The sequence below is a fragment of the Muntiacus reevesi genome, chromosome 3, assembly GCF_963930625.1.
Source record: "Muntiacus reevesi chromosome 3, mMunRee1.1, whole genome shotgun sequence".
Lineage (NCBI taxonomy): Eukaryota > Metazoa > Chordata > Mammalia > Artiodactyla > Cervidae > Muntiacus > Muntiacus reevesi.
In genome coordinates, this window is record NC_089251.1 from 257,949,375 (window position 1) to 257,969,754 (window position 20,380).

At 37.6% G+C, this 20,380-nt stretch overlaps 1 pseudogene; it reads left to right on the plus strand.

Moving 5' to 3' along the window:
• Positions 1 to 508: 508 nt before the first annotated feature.
• LOC136164246 (non-homologous end-joining factor 1 pseudogene) lies at positions 509 to 17,291 on the plus strand (annotated as a pseudogene).
• The last annotated feature ends 3,089 nt before the right edge of the window (positions 17,292 to 20,380 follow it).

Sequence of the window (20,380 nt, forward strand, 5' to 3'; positions counted from 1 at the left end):
GTTTAGCAATGTTCCTTTCTGCTGTATCCACTATAAAGAAAGAAAGAAGGACATGTTCACAGCATCTGATCAATATTTATTCATAGCTAGACATAAACATTTATGAAGGGTATGTACGGGAAGAAATAATTGAATCTCTAAATTCCTGAAAGTCTGCATTTTCATGTAAAATCCATACCTATCTGGACAATTCTGTTGAGAATCATCTATTTATCAATTTTCACATGTTTTATTTTTTGTCATGAGTAAGCAATGAAAAATTGCTAAATTTTTCATTGTTCTTTTCCCATTTATACCAAATTTCTATTGTATGTTTAAGAATTATCTGTTTCTTAGACTTTTTTTTTGTCATCTCATTTCTTTTATTAACAATCTAGTAATTAGATATTCTCTGATGATCATTTTTAAATAAAGAAAATTGTGTTCTCCACCCTTCCCCGACTAGAGGATAGCCTGCAGAAAGGGAGACAATGAGGGCAGAGCCACTGACAGGGTTTGTTGTCCAGAAATGTCCTGTAGCTCTGTGTTAAAGGGGCAGAGCCTGACTGGACGGTGGGTGGTGAATCCAGATTGGCATTTTTCAGGAGCAGGAGGTAAGTGAGGATGACCAGCAGGTACATGGGAGAATGCTTGGTGTTGCTGATTTTTGGAAAAGTTAATTTGGGGGCCTTGGTGGGATATCACCTCATGCAGCTCAGATGGCTGTCATCTAGAGGTCCACAGATGATCGGGAGGTTTGGGGGAGTTGTGTATTGCTGGTGGGGAGTGTGAACTGGTGTAGTCACTGTGGGGCAGTGTGAAGGTTCCTTAGAAGACTGAAGGTGGAGTTGCTATGTGGTCCAGCAGTCCCAATGCTTGGTTCATATCCTGAAGTAACAGAGGACTCTATTTGTAGGGAATGCACGCACCCCGTGTTCCTGTGGCAGAGTTAGCAGTGGCTGGGGGATGGGAGCAGCCCAGAACTCATCAGTACATGGTTGGCTGGGGATGATGTGGTGTAGCGGTAAGGGGAATGTTACTTGACCATGGGAGGGAACGGGGTATTGCTGTTTGTGGGGCATGAATGGACCCAAAGCATATTTGCTTGGTGGTACGGGTCAGAAAAAGAGGGGCATGTGCAGTGTCATACTGCTTGTGTGTGTGTGTGTGTGTGTGTGTGTGTGTGTGTAGTCTAAGAATGATATAGATGAATGTGTGTACTGTGCAAGAGTGAACTTGGAGACATGGAGGGCAGGCTTGTGGTTGTGGGGTGGGGAAGGAGAGAGGGACTGATGTGGAGTGTTGGATTGACTACTGTACATTGGGCTGATGGGTGATGGGGATTTCCTGTATAGCAGGGAATCAAATTCAATATCTTGTGATGACCTCTAAAGGAACAGGCTTTGAAGAAAGAATGACGGGGTCGTTTTTCTATGCACTTGACCCTAGGACTGTTGTAGAAGTAACCTTTAAAAAAATAAATCAGTGTTTTTTATTTTATTATTTTTTTTTTGTAGTCGGTGTTTTTTAAAATTAAGATGCTTCTTACACAACAAGGAGTTTTCACGTATGCAACAATGAATTACACACATTACAAATATGTGTAATAATGATTTATAAACATTATTTGGGTCCCTTACAAAATCTAATGATGAAATTCTCTGCCTTGCCTGCCTGAAGGAAGCTCACTCTGATAATATAGAGGGTTTTCCTTCTCCATTTCAATATCTTGTAGACTAAGTTTCTGAGTTGTTAGTCATACAGTATTGACAGAAATAATCAAGAATCCAAGATGCTGTTTCACAAAGTATTAGTAGAAACTGACTGTCATGATATGTGCATGGGTGTGTGAGAAAGTGATTTTTTTGGCCTCTAACTTGTCTCTCTCCCACCTCTGCAGAATGTCTACTGCAAGATGCTTTCTCACTGTAATCCAGATTCAGTGATTATCTTGACATATTGCACAACAATAATTTAACATTTCAGTGGCCATCCTGGAAAGGTTTTGGCATCTCACATATTAGACACCTAACAAAACGCTTAGAAAGAAGAGGGAGCAAGTGAACAAGTATCAAAAAAATGTTAGTTTCTTGTTATTATACTGAGGCCTTAAAAAGAAGCTCTCAATCTAGAATATCTTCCCTCAAAGACTTTCTAGTAAAAACCAAAGGAAAAAAACCCTTACCCATTAAATCATTTGAAACATGTCTCTTGTGCTCCAAGTTCTATACCCTACTTTAACTTCACCTGTTTATATGGCTTATGGCCCTTTTCCTACTCTCCTAAATACACATGGGAACTACCCTTTTACTCAAGATTTTCTACAGAATGATCCCATTTTAGTGGTTGACTTCAGAAGACTTTCAAAAAATATTTTAAAGTATCTCTGAGAGCTGACATAAAAGTAATCACTGTCCTCTATTTTCATAAGTGGACAGAGAAGAGAAATAATGTGTTTAATAGGAAAATGAATTGAAATGGGAATATTCTGACTTGAATAATCATTGTCTCTCATAAAGCCAAATATTTTCTGAGGATCTTAGAAAACTAACACACTAAGAACAAAATCAAACTCTGGACAACAGAAAAACAACTCAAACATATTTATATATATAAAGATCATAGTATAAGAAACAAACATCTCTTACTAAGGGTATTCACAAATATTGCAGGAAAAAGGTCTCTGTCTCTGCAAGAGCCAATATTCTATATCAGAAAAACAAAGCACAAAAGGTATAATGGCACAAAACTACTGTCTAGGAAAAACTCCCTGCTTCTCATTTACTCACTACACATAGAATGTGTCCAAACACTCAGTACTACTTACCCCTCATCACCAAATGTGTGGGTTTATTCCCACACCGACCTTGTCTCAGACATCAGGTGTCTTATAATAAAATCCAGTTTTGATGTTAACTGGAATTAGTAAAGACCCCTATGACTGCCCCACTACCACTATCACTTCAGATGCCAATTGAAATCCAGATTCCTATCTGTGTTTCTGATAGACTGGTTGTAAATCAGAGACTCCCACACCTCTCTACTTGGGTCTGATTATTTGCTACAGTGGCTCATAAAATTCATGAAAACAGTTTACCTACTAGATTACCATCTACCATAAGGGATATTAAATGATATGAATGAAGAATCAGATGAAGAGATACACACATGAGGTTCAAAAAGGTTCTGAACACAGGAGCTTCTGTTCCCATAGAGTTGGGAATTACCACCCCTGCAGCACGTGGATGTGTTCACCAACCCCAAAGCTCTCTGAATCCCACACTTATGGGATTTTTATGGACGTTTCATCATGTTTGTGCCTGTGCGTGTGCATGCTAAGTCACTTCAGTCATGTCGGACTCTCTGCAACCCCATGGACTGTAGCCCGTGGATCTCCGTCTTTGGGATTCTCCAGGCAAGAATACTGGAGTGGGTTGCCACGCCCTCCTCCAGGGGATCTTCCTGACCTAGAGAGCAAACCTGCGTCTCTTCTGTCTCTCCCACCTTATCAGGTGTGTATTTTACCACTAGTGACACCTGAAAAACTCCTTTTCATGGAAGATGGTACATTAAAGATCGTTGGCTATTCAAAATGATACAAAACTTATAAAAACTTAGGGAATTTCTAGGACTGATTGGATATTGCAGACACTGAGTACTCAAATTTTCTCAAATAGTAAAATTTCATGTGATTTGACTAAGTACATTTTTTACACTTTGCCCATGTAATTTTAACATGCAATGTGGATTGAGAATCTCTATATTAGAATACAATCAAAAGAGGACAAGTGAAGAGAACAATGAAGCTTCAGTTCCCAAAGACAGAATATTCCTATTATATATATATATATGTATATATATATTTTAATAAAACAACAGTTATAAGATGATTGTTTAGCAGTAAACATTTGAACACTTTCCTGTAAGACATGAATCTTTGGTTCTTTGCCTCAGATTCAGCAGATGAGTTTCTAATATTTGAAAGAGTTTTGAATAAGATTAATTTGTAGAATTTTTCTTGTAAATGAACTACAGATTTCTATAGCAAATAATGATTTTGCTATGATATTAGTTGAATCTGTCACTTAGGAAAATGACAATTGAATTTTCAAAAATGGAGTTTCCTCTGGATACTTAAGAAATAATGTGAAGTTTTTAATTTTACTACATAACTTTTTCCTAAATTATATTGTGCCATTGTAAAGATTTTCTAATGTTTTTAGAGGTTTTTGCTGGTGATTCTATGTGCAATATATTACCCATAAAGAAATAGCAAAATTAATAATAATTATTAAAAGTAACATCTCTAAGCATATAAAATGTAGCTGAGTAATTTAGCTATACTTTTTAGATTTATTTTTGTCATTAATGTGTCTTTTTATGAATTAAAAAAGTAAAATAAAATATCCATTTAATATAGAAAACAAAAGGTAATGGTCAATTCTACTCGTTGTCAAAACCTACCACTAATCCTTCAATTAAAAGTAAATAAATTAAAAAAACTTATCACTTGTCAAATATTTAAGGTAATTTTTGTTGCTTTTATACCTATATATCTATATTTCATTCTGCATATATACAAGACACACATATACATATATAGTCTCCACACAAAATTACTTTATTTAATTAATAGTACACTGGACTATAATGCTTATCACATTTAATTTTATAGCAAATATCTTTTCACACTGTAGATCAATTATTATAGCTTAGATTTTTAATTTATTGTCAAAATTTTCTCATCTCTTTTCTTTGAAATATTTTATTTTTACCTATATATGTAGTTTAATCCCATTCTCTATCCTTGTAATTTGTTTTCTCTCTCTCTAGCCCTCTCTCATTGGTAATTCTTTTTAAGAAGTAATGTTTTTTTCAATGTAATCTCTGGTAAACTCAGCAGAAATCTCTGAGGCGCTCCTAGGAACAAAAACCTTTCTGAGTCTCCCATTTCTTATTTGCAGACTAAAGATTTCAGCCTTCTAGAAATTCCCTGAATTCCAAAGGTCAGATTCAAACAGCTACTTATCAAGGAAATAGGAATTTTAGAAACAAAGGAGGAACAATCAAGAAGCTATTCAATTCAGTTCAGTTCAGTCGCTCAGTTGTGTGTAACACTGCGAATCCATGAACCGCAGCATGCCAGCCCTCCCTGTCCATCACCAACTCCAGGAGTCCACCCAAACCCATGTCCATCAAGTCGGTCATGCCATCCAACCATCTCATCCTCTGTCGTCCCTTTATCCTCCTGCCCTCAATCTTTCTCAGCACCGGGGTCTTTTCAAATGAGTCGGGTCTTCGCATCAGGTGGCCAAAGTATTGGAGTTTCAGCTTCAACATCAGTCCTTCCAATGAACACCCATCTCCTTAGGATGGATTGGTTAGATCTTGCAGTAAAAGGATCCACAAAAGTCTTTTCCACACCACAGTTCAAAAACATCTATTCTTTGGTGCTCAACTTTCTTTATAGTCCATCGCTCACATCCGTACATGGCTACTGAAAAAACCATAGCCTTGACTAGATGGACCTGTGTCAGCGAGGTAATGCCTCTGCTTTTTAACATGTTGTCGAGATTTCCTTCCAAGGAGTAAGCGTCTTTTAATTTCTTGGCTGCAATCACCATCTGCGGTGATTTTGGAGCCCCCCAAAATAAAGTCAGCCACTGATCCACTGGTACCCATCTATTTGCCAAGAAGTGATGGGACCAGATGCCATAATCTTAGTTTTCTGAATGTTGAGCTTTAAGCCAACTTTTTCACTCTCCTCTTTCACCTTCATCAAGAGGCTTTTTAGTTCTTCTTCACTTTCTGCCATAAGGGTGGTGTTATCTGCATACCTAAGGATACTAATATTTCTCCCAGCAATCTTGATTCCAGCTTGTGCTTCTTCCAGCCCAGCGTTTCTCATGATGTACTCTGTGTATAAGTTAAATAAGCAGGGCAACAATATATAGCCTTGATGTACTCCTTTCCCTATTTGGAACCAGGCTGTTGTTCCATGTCCAGTTCTAACAATTGCTTCCTGACCTGCATACACATTTCTCAAGAGACAAGTTAGGTGATCTGGTATTCACATCTCTTTAAGAATTTTCCACAGTTTATTATGATCCACACAGTCAAAGGCTTTGGTATAGTCAATAAAGCAGAAGTAGATGTTTTTCTGAAACTCTCTTGTTTTTTCGATGATCCAACAGATGTTGGCAATTTGATCTCTTGTTATTCTGCTCTTTTATAACCAGTTGGAACATATGGAAGTTCACCATTCATGTACTACTGAAGCCTGGCTTGGAGAATTTTGAGCACTATTTTACTAGCTTGTGAGATGAGTGCAATTGTGTGCTGGTTGGAACATTCTTTGGCATTGCCTTTCTTTGGGATTGGAATGAATATTGAACTTTTCCAATCCTGTGGCCACTGCTGAATTTTCCAAATTTGCTGACATATTGAGCGCAGCACTTTCATAGCATCATCTTTTAGGATTTGAAATATATCAACTGGAATTCCATCACTTCCACTAGCTTTGTTCATAGTGATGCAACAAACACTAAGGCCTACTTGATTTCACATTCCAGGATGTCTGGCTCTAGGTGAGTGATCACACCATCGTCATTATCTGGGTCGTGCAGATCTCGATTCTACAGTTCTTTTGTGTATTCTTGCCACCTCTTCTTAATACCTGCTGCTTCTGTTAGGTCCATACCACTTCTATCCTTTATTGAGCCCATCTTTTCATGAAATGTTCCCTTGGTATCTCTAATTTTCTTGAAGAGATCTCTAGTCTTTCCCATTCTTTTGTTTTCCTCTGCTTTTTTTTTTTTTTTTTTTTTTGCATTTATCGCTGAGGAAGTCTTTTTTGTCTCTCCTTGCTTTTTTCTTGCACAGATCTTTCAAACTCTGCATTCAAATGAGTATATCTTTCCTTTTCTCCTTTGTTTTTCACTTCTCTTCTCTTCACAGCTATTTGTAATGCCTCTCGGACAGCCATTTTGCTTTTTTGCATTTCTTTTTCTTGGGGATGGCCTTGATTCCTGTCTTCTATACAATGTCACGAACCTCTGTCCAAAGTTTGTCACACACTCAAGAACAGTATAAAAAGGCAAAAAGATAAGACACTGAAAGATGAACTCCCCAAGTCAGTAGGTTCCCAATATGCTAATGGAAATCAGTGGAGAAAAAACTCCAGAAATAATGAAGGGATGGAGCCAAAGCAAAAACAACACCCAGTTGTGGATGTGACTGGTGATAGAAGCAAGTTCCGATGCTGTAAAGAGCAATATTGCGTAAGAACCTGGAATGTTAGGTCCGTGAATCAAGACAAATTGGAAGTGGTCAAACAGGAGATGGCAAGACTGAACGTCAACATTCTAGGAATCAGCGAACTAAAATGGGCTGAAATGGGTAAATTTAATTTAGATGGCCATTATATCTACTACAGTGGCAGGAATCCCTTAGAAGAAATGGAGTAACCATCATAGTCAACAAAAGAGTCTGAAATGCAGTACCTGGATACAATCTCAAAAACGAGAGAATGATCTCTGTTCTTTTCCAAGGCAAACCATTCAATATCACAGTAATCCAAGTCTATGCCCCGACCAGTAATGCTGAAGAAGCTGAAGCTGAACGGTTCTATGAAGATCTACAAGACCTTTCAGAATTAACACTTCCAAAAGATGCCCTTTTCATGATAGGGGACTGGAATGCAAAAGTAGAAAATCAAGAAACACCTGGAGTAACAGGTAAATTTGGCCTTAGAATACGGAATGAAGCAGGGCAAAGGTTAATAGAGTTCTGCCAAGAGAATGCACTGGTCATAGCAAACACCCTCTTCCAACAACTCAAGAGAAGACTCTACATATGAACATCACCAGATGGCCAACACTGAAATCAGATTGATTATATTCTTTGCAGCCAAAGATGGAGAAGCTCTATACAGCCAGCAAAAACAAGACTGGGAGCTGACTGTGGCTCAAATCATGAACTCCTTATTGCCAAATTCAGAGTTAAATTGAAGAAAGTGGAGAAAACCACTAGACCATTCAGGTATGACCTAAATCAAATCCCTTATGATTATACAGTGGAAGTGAGAAATAGATTTAAGAGACTGGATCTGATAGACAGAGTGCCTGATGAAGTATAGACAGAGGTTCATGACATTGTACAGGAGATAGGGAACAAAACCATCCCCAAGAAAAAAGAAACTATAACACAGAGATTAAAGAAGGATCCTGGTTCTTCCTGAAGGGACATACATAACAATATCTTTGGGTTCTTCTGTCAGAAGCAAGCCCTCCACCCAGGTGAAGGATGATAACTTCAGGCTGAGTCCAAGATTCCTGGAGCATCACCCTGTTACCTTATCACCAAGGAATCAGAAGAAAGCCACACACACCCTACAGCCCTCACCCCAAATTAGGCCTATAAAAATTTCTCCCAAAACCATCACAGAGTTTGGGGTCTTGGGGGCACAAGTCAAATGTTCTCACTGCAATAAGCCTTTCTCTGTCCCAAATCCCTAAATTTTTGTTTGTTTAACCTCACTTGAGCACAGGATTTTGCATTCTGTAGCATCTGTATCTTTTTACAACCAGCTTTGAGGATCTTTATCTCTGTCTTTCTTGGTCATTATTTTTTAATATATGGTAATTTGTTACTGTTTCTTTTATATTCATTAGCTTCTTAAACTTTAATTTTTATTTTTGTTTCTTTCATTTAAAATTTAATGAATTTATTTATTTATTTATTTTTTAGGAATAAAAGCTGTTTTCATGGCATCCATAAATTGGATTTAAGCCACAATAATTTTCAACTTTCACCTTGTGTTTTTATTTGTTCTTTCATGCAGAAGTTATTTTAGAAAAATGATGCTCAATTTTTTATATATCTCTAAATTGATCTTCTTGTTTTATTACATTTTAATCAGAATGGTCTTTGCCACATGTTTATTTGGAACTTACTAAGTGTGTCTTTGTGACAAGGTATGATTTTTAAATTATAAATTAAATGTCAAAATCAAGACTTTTATACAAATGATTTATAAAGCTATGATGCACTCAATCCTCTGCCAAGTCAGTCAAAACAGTATTGAAGAGGTACAGTGTAAAAAACTATGGAACTTCTAACTTATTTTTACAGCTCTTTATGATGACCAACTAGTTGTTTTCATGTAAATAATGTAAACATGAGAGATAAAAGGTGATGTTTGATAAACATTTGGGGAGGAGCCAAGATGGCGGAGGAGTAGGACGGGGAGACCACTTTCTCTCCTAGAAATTCATCAAAAGAATAACTGAACGCAGAGCAAACTTCACAAAACAACTTCCGATCGCTAGCTGAGGTCACCAGGCGCCCAAAAAGCAGCCCATTGTCTTTGATAAACATTTGATACTTGTAGATTCTGATATTTTCAGAAATCAGGTTGTGTATCTAAAGAAATAACTTGTCTATGATTATGTCTGAAATGTCAAACATCCCTTTTCTTCTTTTTGAAATATGCTTCATCAGAGAGGGGACTTTCTACTAACACTAATACTATAAATATCCTTTGCCCTTTTACTGTGGATAAAAGCAGAGATAATTAAGTTTAAGTTGTTCATCACCTCTCTTTATGTGTGCAGCTTCACAAGCACCCCATTATTGGTTAACTGCTTAATGCTGGAGGATGGGAATTCCTGACACCAAGTGACATCTCATTAGCATGAACAGCTGGAGCCTGAAATGGAAGGCACCATAGGGACTAATTACCTGAAAAGATTTAAATAGCAAATACCTACTAGAATCTTTCTCACAGAAAGCAAAGCTCTATTCACTCACATGTAAAACCTCTGTATGCCTTAGACTAATATTTGTTTGAAATTTAAATGTTTTAAAGTCTCTTCATTGTAATGTCCTCTGCAAAACCTATCCAGGCTGGTTGCCTCGTATCCTCGGTCTTATACTGTGGTATTATGAGCTTAACCTGGCTGATGAATTTGATGTGGCAGAACTCGGGATCTGTGTCAGTGGAGACCTCAGAGAAGCCCACACATTTTCTCATTACTGCTGTTGTGAGGCTGAAGGAAGCCAGTTGAATGTATTTGACTAGAAGATAATTAAACATTTGTCAGCCACATTTAAACAAGATTTCTGGTCCCAGGGTCTCTGGGCTCTAGAGGTTCTTTGAAGCCCCTGAAATTATAGATAATAATTTTTGTACATATGTCTATTTTTTTTTTCAGAAGTAGATTCTCTTGAATTATACACATACCAAAGTATTAAGATGTCCCCAAATAAGTATTACTGTTATATATCCTATCCTCCTCCAAGTATTAAGGACCACTCACCTTGTTATTTCTTATTTTTTCAAATTAGAGAAAAATTATTTGCATTTTCAAAGAAAAAAATAGATGTGATATATTTTTGAGGGGAATGGGCAGGCTTATCTGATAGAAAAGAAGAGATAGAGTGGTTATTAGTTTCATAGGGTGGAATTCACTGATACAGGTCAATAATATCAGTGGGGGAATTTTTTAGCATCCTGTGATAAAATGAAAAAATACGCTGTTCTCAATTTTAATGAATGTGCTTTAATCTGAGATTATATTTTGCTGTATTTAAATTTTAAACTGTGATTCCTTTAACTGAATGATAGTGAAGATAGTTGTATAGGGTTTTTGTATGTTTTTGTTTGTACTCTTATATGGTAAAATTCCCTTGTGGCTCAGCTGGTAAAGAATCCGCCTGCAATGTGGGAGACCAGGGTTCGATCCCTGTGTTGGGAAGATCCCCTGGAGAAGGGAACAGCTACCCAGTCCAGTATTCTGGCCTCAAGAATTCCGTGGACTATATCGTCCATGGGACTGCAAAGAGTTGGACATGACTGAGCAACTTTCACTTTCATGGTAAATTTCTAAAGAAAAGCCATGCCCTATTTTTCAATCTTTTTTTTTTTAAGCTATGAAACTTAAAGCTTGGGCATTATTGCTCAATATTCTTCCCACTCCTATAAATGCCTTTCATACTGAGACTCACAGTCTTAATCAGTCATTGGTCTTATGGTTATGAACCCTCATTTGCCCAAGACTGAGTGGTTTCCTGGGACACAAGGCATGCATTTTTAAGAAAAGAACACTCAATGAAAACCACAATAAAACCACTCAGTTTTTTCACTGAGAGAAAAAAAAAAAATCGTTAGTGAAAATCACTGAAATCCATTGGCATTAATATAACTTGATGATTTAAACAATCATCTAGGTGATAGGCATATATGTCAGTGCATGAGAAATAGATATCTGTATCTCAAGACAGCAGTATTATATAATGATATGATTATATCATTAATGATATATAATGATATGATTATATAATGATATGATATAATGATTTTTTTCCTTGACTTTTCTTTTTTTTTAAATGACTTCTAAGTCATAATTTTGAGTGTGTCTGTGTGTGTTAGTCACTCAGTCATGTCCAATTATTTGTGACCCCCATGGACTATAGCCCTTCAGGCTCCTCAGTCCATGGAATTCTTCAGACAAGAATACTAGAGTGGGTAGCCGTTCCCTTCTCCAGGAGATCTTCCCTACCCAGGGGTAAAATCCAGGTCTCCTGCACTGTAGGCAGATTCTTTATCATATGAGCCACCCAGGAAGCCTGAGACTGTCAGGGGAGTGTGTAATTTCCTTGGTTCTGTCTTATCACAACAAAAATTTGAAGTGACCGACCAGTGTTACGACCCTTAGATGGACCAGTGTTACAGCTTTCAGACAGACCAGAGTTACAGCTCTGTGTTATAGCTCAGTTTTATTTAGAAAATAAAGGAAAATACATCCTCGAGGCATGAGAGCATGTGACCCAAAAGATGCGAAGAGAAGAGAGAGACTCCCGGCCCTTTGGCTCCTCTTTTTATATGTTTTTTCTCCTCCCCCTGGGCCTGCCCTGTGTAAATTGGGCTAGGCAGGAATGCTGTTTGCTCTACCTGAGGTCCTCACTCTGGTCCTCGGCCCTTCCTTTGTTCTATTTTTGTGGGTTTTTCCCTTTCTTGTCTTTTAGCCACTGCCATTCTGGACTCCTTTTTCCTATTCTAACTACCTGATAAGACCATTTCCACCAATTATCATGATGATTTCTCAAATCACATTGCATTTTATACCTTCACCTAGGCTGATTCTGGGGCTTCTCTGGTGGGTCAAATGGTAAACAATCTGCCTGGACTGGGGGAGACCCAGGTTCGATCCCTGAGTTGGGAAGATCCTCTAGAGAAGGTAATGGCTACCCACTCCAGTATTCTTACCTAGAGAATTCCATGGACAGAGTAGTCATGGGGTCGCAAAGAGTTGGACATAACTGAGTGACTAACACTTTCACTTTCTTTTTTTTTTCAAACTGAGTCTAATGGTACACATTTCCTAAGCTTTCAAATATTGGATGTTTATGCTTGGGTCATTTTCATGGGAAAAGATAGAAAAGGCAACAATGTGATTCTCAATAATCTCCTAACTGTGATTTTACTTATTACCTGGTCATCTAGTATAACCTGCTAACATATGTAAAAAATGCTTGCAAAACAACTTTGTGCTCTTTCAACGTATGGCTATGAAAAAACAGTCTTTGCCATTTTAAAATTGAAAAGATGGACTTTTATGTCCTATGATTCACATTACTTGAGTAACTACTGTGTGTAGATACATATGATAAACATATTTACATAATTATCTACACAGTATATTTTTAAAGTGTAAAGGGTTTCAGAGGGATATTAAGGTTAATTTTATATGTCAACTTACCTGGGCCATATTACCAACTATTGGAAGAAGTGAAATTTTAGTCACTCTGTCATGTCCAACTCTCTGGGACCCCATGAACTGTAGCCTGGCAGGTTACTCTGTCCATGGAATTCTCCAGCAAGAATACTGAAGTGGGTAGCCATTCCCTTCTCCAGGGGATCCTCCAGACCCAGAGATCAAACTCAGATCTCCTGTATTGCAGGCAGATTCTTTACCCACTGAGCCACCAGGGAATGCCAACTATTTGGGGAAACATTTTTCTGGATGTTGCTGTGAAAGTGCTTTTGAGTGAGATTAATGCTTAAATAGGTGTACTATGGATAAAGGAGACTAGCCTCTGTTATGTGAGTGGGGCTCATTCAATCAGAAGGCCTTAACAGAACAAAGACTGCCCTCTCCCAAGCAAGAGGGAATTTTCCCTGCATTGTGACTGCAAAATGCCTTTGAACTTGAACTGTGACTCTTCCTTGGAAGCCAGAACTGTCAAGTCTGAAGATTTTAGACTTGACCTTCACGATTATGTGAGCAGCCAATTCCTTAAAATAAATCTCTCTATGAAAACACATCTTACTGGTTCTGTTTTTCTGATGAGCCTTAACTAATACAGCGAATATATCTTTAAGTCATTGTTGTTCAGGAATTATTTATCTTACTCGCTCTCCATGTTAAAGGGAGTGGGAATTTTTACAATGTATCAAAGTGCAAAATAATTAAAAAATACTTTAAATTTGCTGTCCATTCACCTAAATAATGGAATAGTTTGACTGTCTCTTAGGAAGAGTGCTTGAATGAACTCACTAAATATAAGAAAATAATGATTAAAAATCAAATATAAAAAATTGGAAATCTCAGGATAAATAAGTAGCTCTTTGTTGGTATATCAATACCACACAGAATTTATGTGGACTTAACAGAGATGTGGTTAGTGAACTTCAGCAAAGATTAAAGTTGGCGTTAATCCATATGAGGCCTCAATGTATGAAAGAAACTGAGAATAAGAAAATACTATTTTAAAAAAGGGTTAGATTTGAACAAAGTTCAAAAACAACGTATTCATTAACTATAAAAAATAAAAAGGAATATATTTGAAGGATGGGAATTCTTAATGTTTATTCTTGAGTATAGAAACTGGAAACTAACAAGCCAGAATTTGACTGGTTTACAGCTCTACAGTCAAAGTATCAATCTTGGTGATTGGAAACCTACTGGAAACACTTCAAGCCATATTTTCAAGTTACATTTTTACTATCCAATTACCAAGAGAGCTGACTCATTGGAAAAGCCCCTGATGATGGGAAAGATTGAAGGCAGCAGGAGAAGGGGGCTGTGGAAGATGAGATGGTTAGATAGATAGCATCACCCACTTAATGGACATCAATTTGAACAAAATCCAGGAAATAGTGAAGAACAGAGGAGCTTGGTGTGCTGCAGTCCACGAAGTTGCAAAGAGTCAGACACAACTTAGCGACTGAACAACAGCCAAGAGACGGTAGGTATTGTTGGTTTGAGAGAAGAGTAAGTGCTAAAATAGAGTAATTGAAGAACACATTCTTTAATCAGAGACCTGCAGAAAAAAGATAATCAAGAAAACCACGTAACTATTGGGAAAATTTTCCAGGCCCAGTGCATAGTCTCAAGGACTATGCTCTTGTAGAGACAAGAGCATGCTTTGTGTGTTGAAGAACAAAGAAGCTGATTTTTAGAACAGAGTGAAGAAATAGGAGATGTTGTCAGAGAGCATGGGAAGGAAAGAATATATGTAAGGTTTTTTGCAATTTTTAAGGGTTTTTACTGTTAATAAAATGGGAAATACCTGCGGGTTTTGAGTAGAGGTGTTACAGAGCTTACTTTTTAAAAATATCTATTCTGAACATTTTAAAATAACCGTGGTGGTGGTGGTGGTTTAGTAGCCAAGTTGTGTCTGACTCTTGCAACCCCATGGACCGTAGCCCACCAGGCTCCTCTGTCCATGGGGTTTTCCACGTAAGAATACTGGAGTGGATTGCCATTTCCTTCTCCAGAGGATTGTCCTGACCCAGGAATAGAATCCAGGTTTTTGGCATTGCAGGAAGATTCTTTACCGACTGAGCTATGAGGGAAGCCCTAAAGTAAACATAAGTAATGATAAGTGCTTTATTGTACCTATCACTTGACTTTTTCAAATAGAAACATTACAACAAACAGATTAACTCCAGAGTTACCCTCAAGAGTAACATATTTAGAAAAGAAATTTTGAATCTGTCTTTCCTATAACATCCTATGTCCCACATAGGATGTTAAGAATCTTAATACCGGGCTCTATTCAGGCAATTCACTGGCTTAAAAAGTCACTACTAATTTCTACAACAGCTAAACTACATTTATTTGCCTGATTTTCAACTACCATCAAATTAGTTTTCTTCATTATGTTTCCACGATCAGAACTTTTTTCCACCTTCTTTCTCATCCAAAGACTCATAAATTCCAAGTTTTCTTTACCAACTACTCCTGTTCTCACCAGTACTGTTGTCTTTCAGCACTTTTATAAGCATACCATTCTGGACCATACAATGTTATAGAAATCTTTCTTTCTTCCTCTTCTTTTTGTTTCCCCAGCTCTTGGCTTCACAAGAAGGGAAGGGAAACAGAGGTAATTCCTCATAGTACATGTCTCCCATGTTGCTTACCAAGTTTTGGTCCCCTTTATGTCAATATCTTTATTACAAACCTGCTTTATCATCTTAGTATAAACATTACTTTTCCCTATGAATATTATTTGTTGTGTTCCAGTAAAATACTTATTCTTAAATATTTACAAGAATCCAGGATACAATATGATTTCAGTCATGTCCCTCTCTTTCTACAACAAAAAGATTTCAGTCATGTCCCTCTCTTTCTACAACAAAAAGAAAATATAGGTATGGGAACAGTGACAAAACAAGTCAAAGAACACTTTATTACTGGTTTGCTTTCAGCCTCATAATCCAATTCCAGAGCACAGTCAATTTGTCTAGGCCATTTGAAGGAAACCTTAATTAGCTAACTTAATCAGTTTGCATGTCCTAAAAATTAAAGTAGTACAATTCCCTAATTTATAGATTTTGCTAAATCCAAACATGAGACTTAAAACTTACTCATGAAAAAAAACAAGCATGCCTATTAATAAAAATGTGATAGTTAGACCTAAAGAAAGCTGAGTGTGGAAGAATTGATGCTTTTGAACTATAGTGTTGGAGAAGAGTGATGGAGAAGGCCCTTGAGAATCCCTTGGACTGCAAGGAGATCCAACCAGTCAATCCTAAAGGAAATCAGTCCTGAATATTGATTGGAAGGACTGATGCTGAAGCTGAAACTCTAATACTTTGACCACCTGATGCGAAGAACTGACTCCTTAGAAAAGACCCTGTTGTTGGGAAAGATTGAAGGTAGGAGGAGAAGGGGACGATGGAGGCTGAGGTGGTTGGATGGTATGACTCAATGGACATGAGTTTGAGTAAGCTCGGGGAGTTGGTGATGGACAGGGAACCCTGGCATGCTGCAGTCCATGGGGTCCCAAAGAGTTGAACATGACTGAGTGACTGAACTGAAACTGAATTAATAAAAACACACTGACCTTTTCATTTGCGCTGGCGGGCCAGCCTGCCATGGGGAGGGTGAGAGCTCCCGCAGCCACTCACAGTGGAGGAACCGGAGCAAGGCTTGCTGATGCAGACGTGTGCACGGCTACAGCTTGCCGGGAACTCCCTCCTGGCCAAGGCCTGTATCACCAGGCAGGGCTATGCCTTGCTGGTTTCAGATCTTTAACAAGTGTGGCATGAACAGGTGTACACTAGTGCAATCAGTCAGCGAGCCAAGGAGTTGAACAAGTGCTGATTGCTGCTCCCGAGGCTTTTCTTTGACGTCTGGATGATCAGTTTTGAGCGTGTTGAGGATGCTTCTTGCCCTAACAGAGCTGTACTCTCCTGTGATTATGTGGCAGAGGCACTGACATTATGGAGGCAGAGTGAGCTTGCTGGTCTCCCATTCTATTGGAATTTCCACTGCATCCTAGATCGCCCTTTGGTGGTCTCCCGATGATTCGTCCTCTGATGGGCATGAGTCTGGCATTGCAGTGCCAGGTGAGTGACCTAACAATGATGCTTCATATGATAGATCTAGAGATCCAGGACTGCCAGGAGAGTGGGGCTATGCTGAGCCAAAATCGGTTGAAGACAGAGTCATTTGAACAGAATTTCTTCTCAGAATGATTTATGGTGGAGAAACTACCAGAGGCATTCATTGTTGGTGATGGAAGACCCTTCATCACAAATCTGCAGAGTCTGGATATGGCGGTCACCAGACAAGGGATCCAGGTGGGGCAGAAACATCAGGAGGCCGGAGATCCCCAGACCTCAAGCAGGGCTTTCTCACGGGGAACTGATAACCAACTTCTGAAGCAGCCAGAAGAGCCTGTCTCCTCAGCACCATCCCTCCCAGGACCCGAGAAGGAGCCCACAGTTCCTTCAGGCCCAATGCAGAGACCTCAGCTGTTTGAAAGTGCAGAGGAGGAAGCTAACGGGGCTCTTCAGTTAACCTGTCACCATCTCAACTGCTGAGGATGGACTCAGAGAGGAGTTTCCTACTGTCCCCTTGGAAGGAGATCCCGTGGCAGCAGCATCTCTGACACAGTTATACAGGCAGGGACTCCACCATAAGGGCCAGATAACTGAAGCTCATGTTGGCAGGCATGGCTACTGTTAACAAGGGAATCCTGGCTCCAGCCCACTGGTCACTGGCCTTTCTTGTCCGAGTGGAAGACTGTCTCTGGGAATCCCACACCCTCCTTTTAGTGCAGGTTCTCTAGACTCAGGATCTACCATGGACTTTAGGTATATGGGGCAGGTCAGCAAAAAGGCACAACGTTCTCAAGAAGCCTTGTCTGTCTTTCCAAAGAGTCCCTAGCTACTCCCAGATGCTCCTCAGAGGCTCTCTTCTCTCTTTAGCATGGAGCAAAAAGCACTCACATTCCTGGAAAAAAAAACCAAAAAACAAAACTGAAATCAGAAAGGAAAGAATGTGTGGACAAGTAGCAGTATTTAATGCTTCCAGATGGATAGCTTAGATGTCAGTACCGATCTTCAACCAAGTATAGGCAGCTGGCATACCCCAGTCACTTCTTGAATGACACAAAATCCAAAGAAGGAGAAAAAAAACAAACCTGAACTAAGCCTAAGCCTGAACCAAGCCTGACCCTTAATCAAGATCTTTTACCACAGATGTGTATAATAAAGAGAGCTATGAAAAAATGTTATTAATACATGCTGACTTCATAACAAATTCAAGATCTCTACCTTTTAAAAAATTGGTTCGACCACCTGTGCTTGAATCAAATTGATCAAAATTAGTTCTTCACTTCTCCTATTTTAAAATGGAGAGGATTTGCCTTTGACCTTCACTGGGGATGAATTAGAGTGGGGGCAGTTAATGAGGACTGGAGGAAGATGAAAGAAGACTTGAGTGCCTCTTATAAGCTCATTGTGTATTTATTCAATCACATATGGATTAGTTGTCATTAGAGCCTGTTATTTGTACTTCAGGATAAACTAGATTTAGTTTTTTTAAAAAAGTCACCAAGTCACCAATAAGGAATATTAAATTCTAAGATTTTTTTATTGCATTTTTTGTTATATGTGAAAGTATGACCAAGTTTTCAGGTATAATTATTATAATATTTGGATAGCTAATATTTTAATAATATATATTTATTCAATTGCCCTTTTAAATCACAGGAAAAAAGCTATTTTTCTTTCAACAACATATTTTTGTTGCAGATATTAAGGCAAATATCATTTTTATCTGGAATTTCAATGTTAATTTTTATTTGTTTCCAGATAGAATTTGGAGTTATTTCATCCTTTAAATAACTTACTGTATTGTGCAATTACAATAGCATAACAATTCCAGGTCTTGGTTCACTCACATGAGTTTAAACTTTGTTTTAGTTCTATTAGAATATTTTTAAAAAATTTGCCAGTCATGACTGAGACTTACCTACCATCAGCTATGTAAGAACTTGGAGTACATTGCACAGCTCAAAGTGTATATATTTAATATCAGTTCTACCAATTATTTGTCCTTTAATAACCTGGTTTTTATTTTTTAGAATACCTTAAATGCATTTTTAGGGGTATTTTCCTTAAAACATCTTTTTTGATTCTTAGGTGGCTATTAAAAATGTCTTCATATTTTTTCCACAATGTTACAATTTTTTTAAATCAGGCATTTATAAATAACCAAAAAGTATTCTTATATTTATTATGGACCATAAAACTCATTTTCCTATAGATTTTTACTATTCTGATTTCACTTAGATTATTATTAAATGATATTACTTTAAAATAATTAGGGATGGTAATATTGCATCATCTGTTAGTCATGCACTAATTTTTGATCCACAATTATTTTATATTTGCTGTTTGGAGGAAATGTGATTAAAATTCATTTCACTAAATTTTTATACATTTTAGAGCTGTAAATCTAATGGATTTATACAGCTTTTTCTGAAAGTTACTGCTTCAGAAATTTCATCTTTTGACAGTCTTTTTCACATAGCTCTATTAAGTAATAGCATCAAATTGAATAATCTAAACCATTCTATCTTATGTTATAATACTTTTCAAAAAACTAATTCACTAAACATCTCAGTTGCTTTACATCTGTAAAGCATTAAGAAGTGTGCTGACTTATTCAAATTGTTTCATGAATTAGCTCTAATAAAAGATGATTTGTGAGAGAACATTAAAAAAAAATTTATAAGTGTAACAAAATAAATTCATTTCAAATAAATAAAACATTTTTAGATTGCAATTAAAATAAATTATACCTAGTTTATTTGTAAATGTCTCATACCTGGATTGGGCTTACCTGGTGGCTCAGTGGTAAAGAATCCACCTGCCAATGCAGAAAACACATTTTCAACATGTAGTCTGGGAAGATCTCCCAGCAAAGGAAATGGCAACCCACTCCAGTATTCTTGCCCAGAAATCTCCATTAACAGAGGAGCCTGGTGGGATACAGTCCACGGGGTCGTAGAGTCAGATACAACTTAGCAACTAAACACCCACTGGATTATAGTTAACTACATTAAAACACAATTATTTCACATGACGGTGTTTGTGCTACAGGGTGTCTTATGCTAATTGAAGATTACTACTCTAACAAAGAATCAAAAAATCAACCCTTGCTGTTTTGTAAGCTCCCACAAATAGTCAGAGATAGATGATTATAATATTTCATACTAGATTTCTTTTTGAGAATCTAAAAATAGGAAATATTCTAAAAAGTTTTAAAAGAATATGCTTATAATACTGTATAAACTATTGAAAATAATAATCATAAACGTGAAGTGAAAGTCACTCAGTCATGTCCAACTCTTTGCTATCCCATGGACTATACAGTCCATGGAATTCTCCAGGCCAGAATACTGGAGTGGGTAGCCTATCACTTCTCCAGGGGATCTTCCCAACCCAGGAATAGAACCGGGGTCTTCCCTCATTGCAGGCAGATTCTTTACCAACTGAGTTATGAGGGAAGCCCAATCATAAACACACAGCAAAATAAAATTTAAAATGCATAAAAATAATGTATTATGACTACTAGATATTTTTCAAAGAATTCAAAGT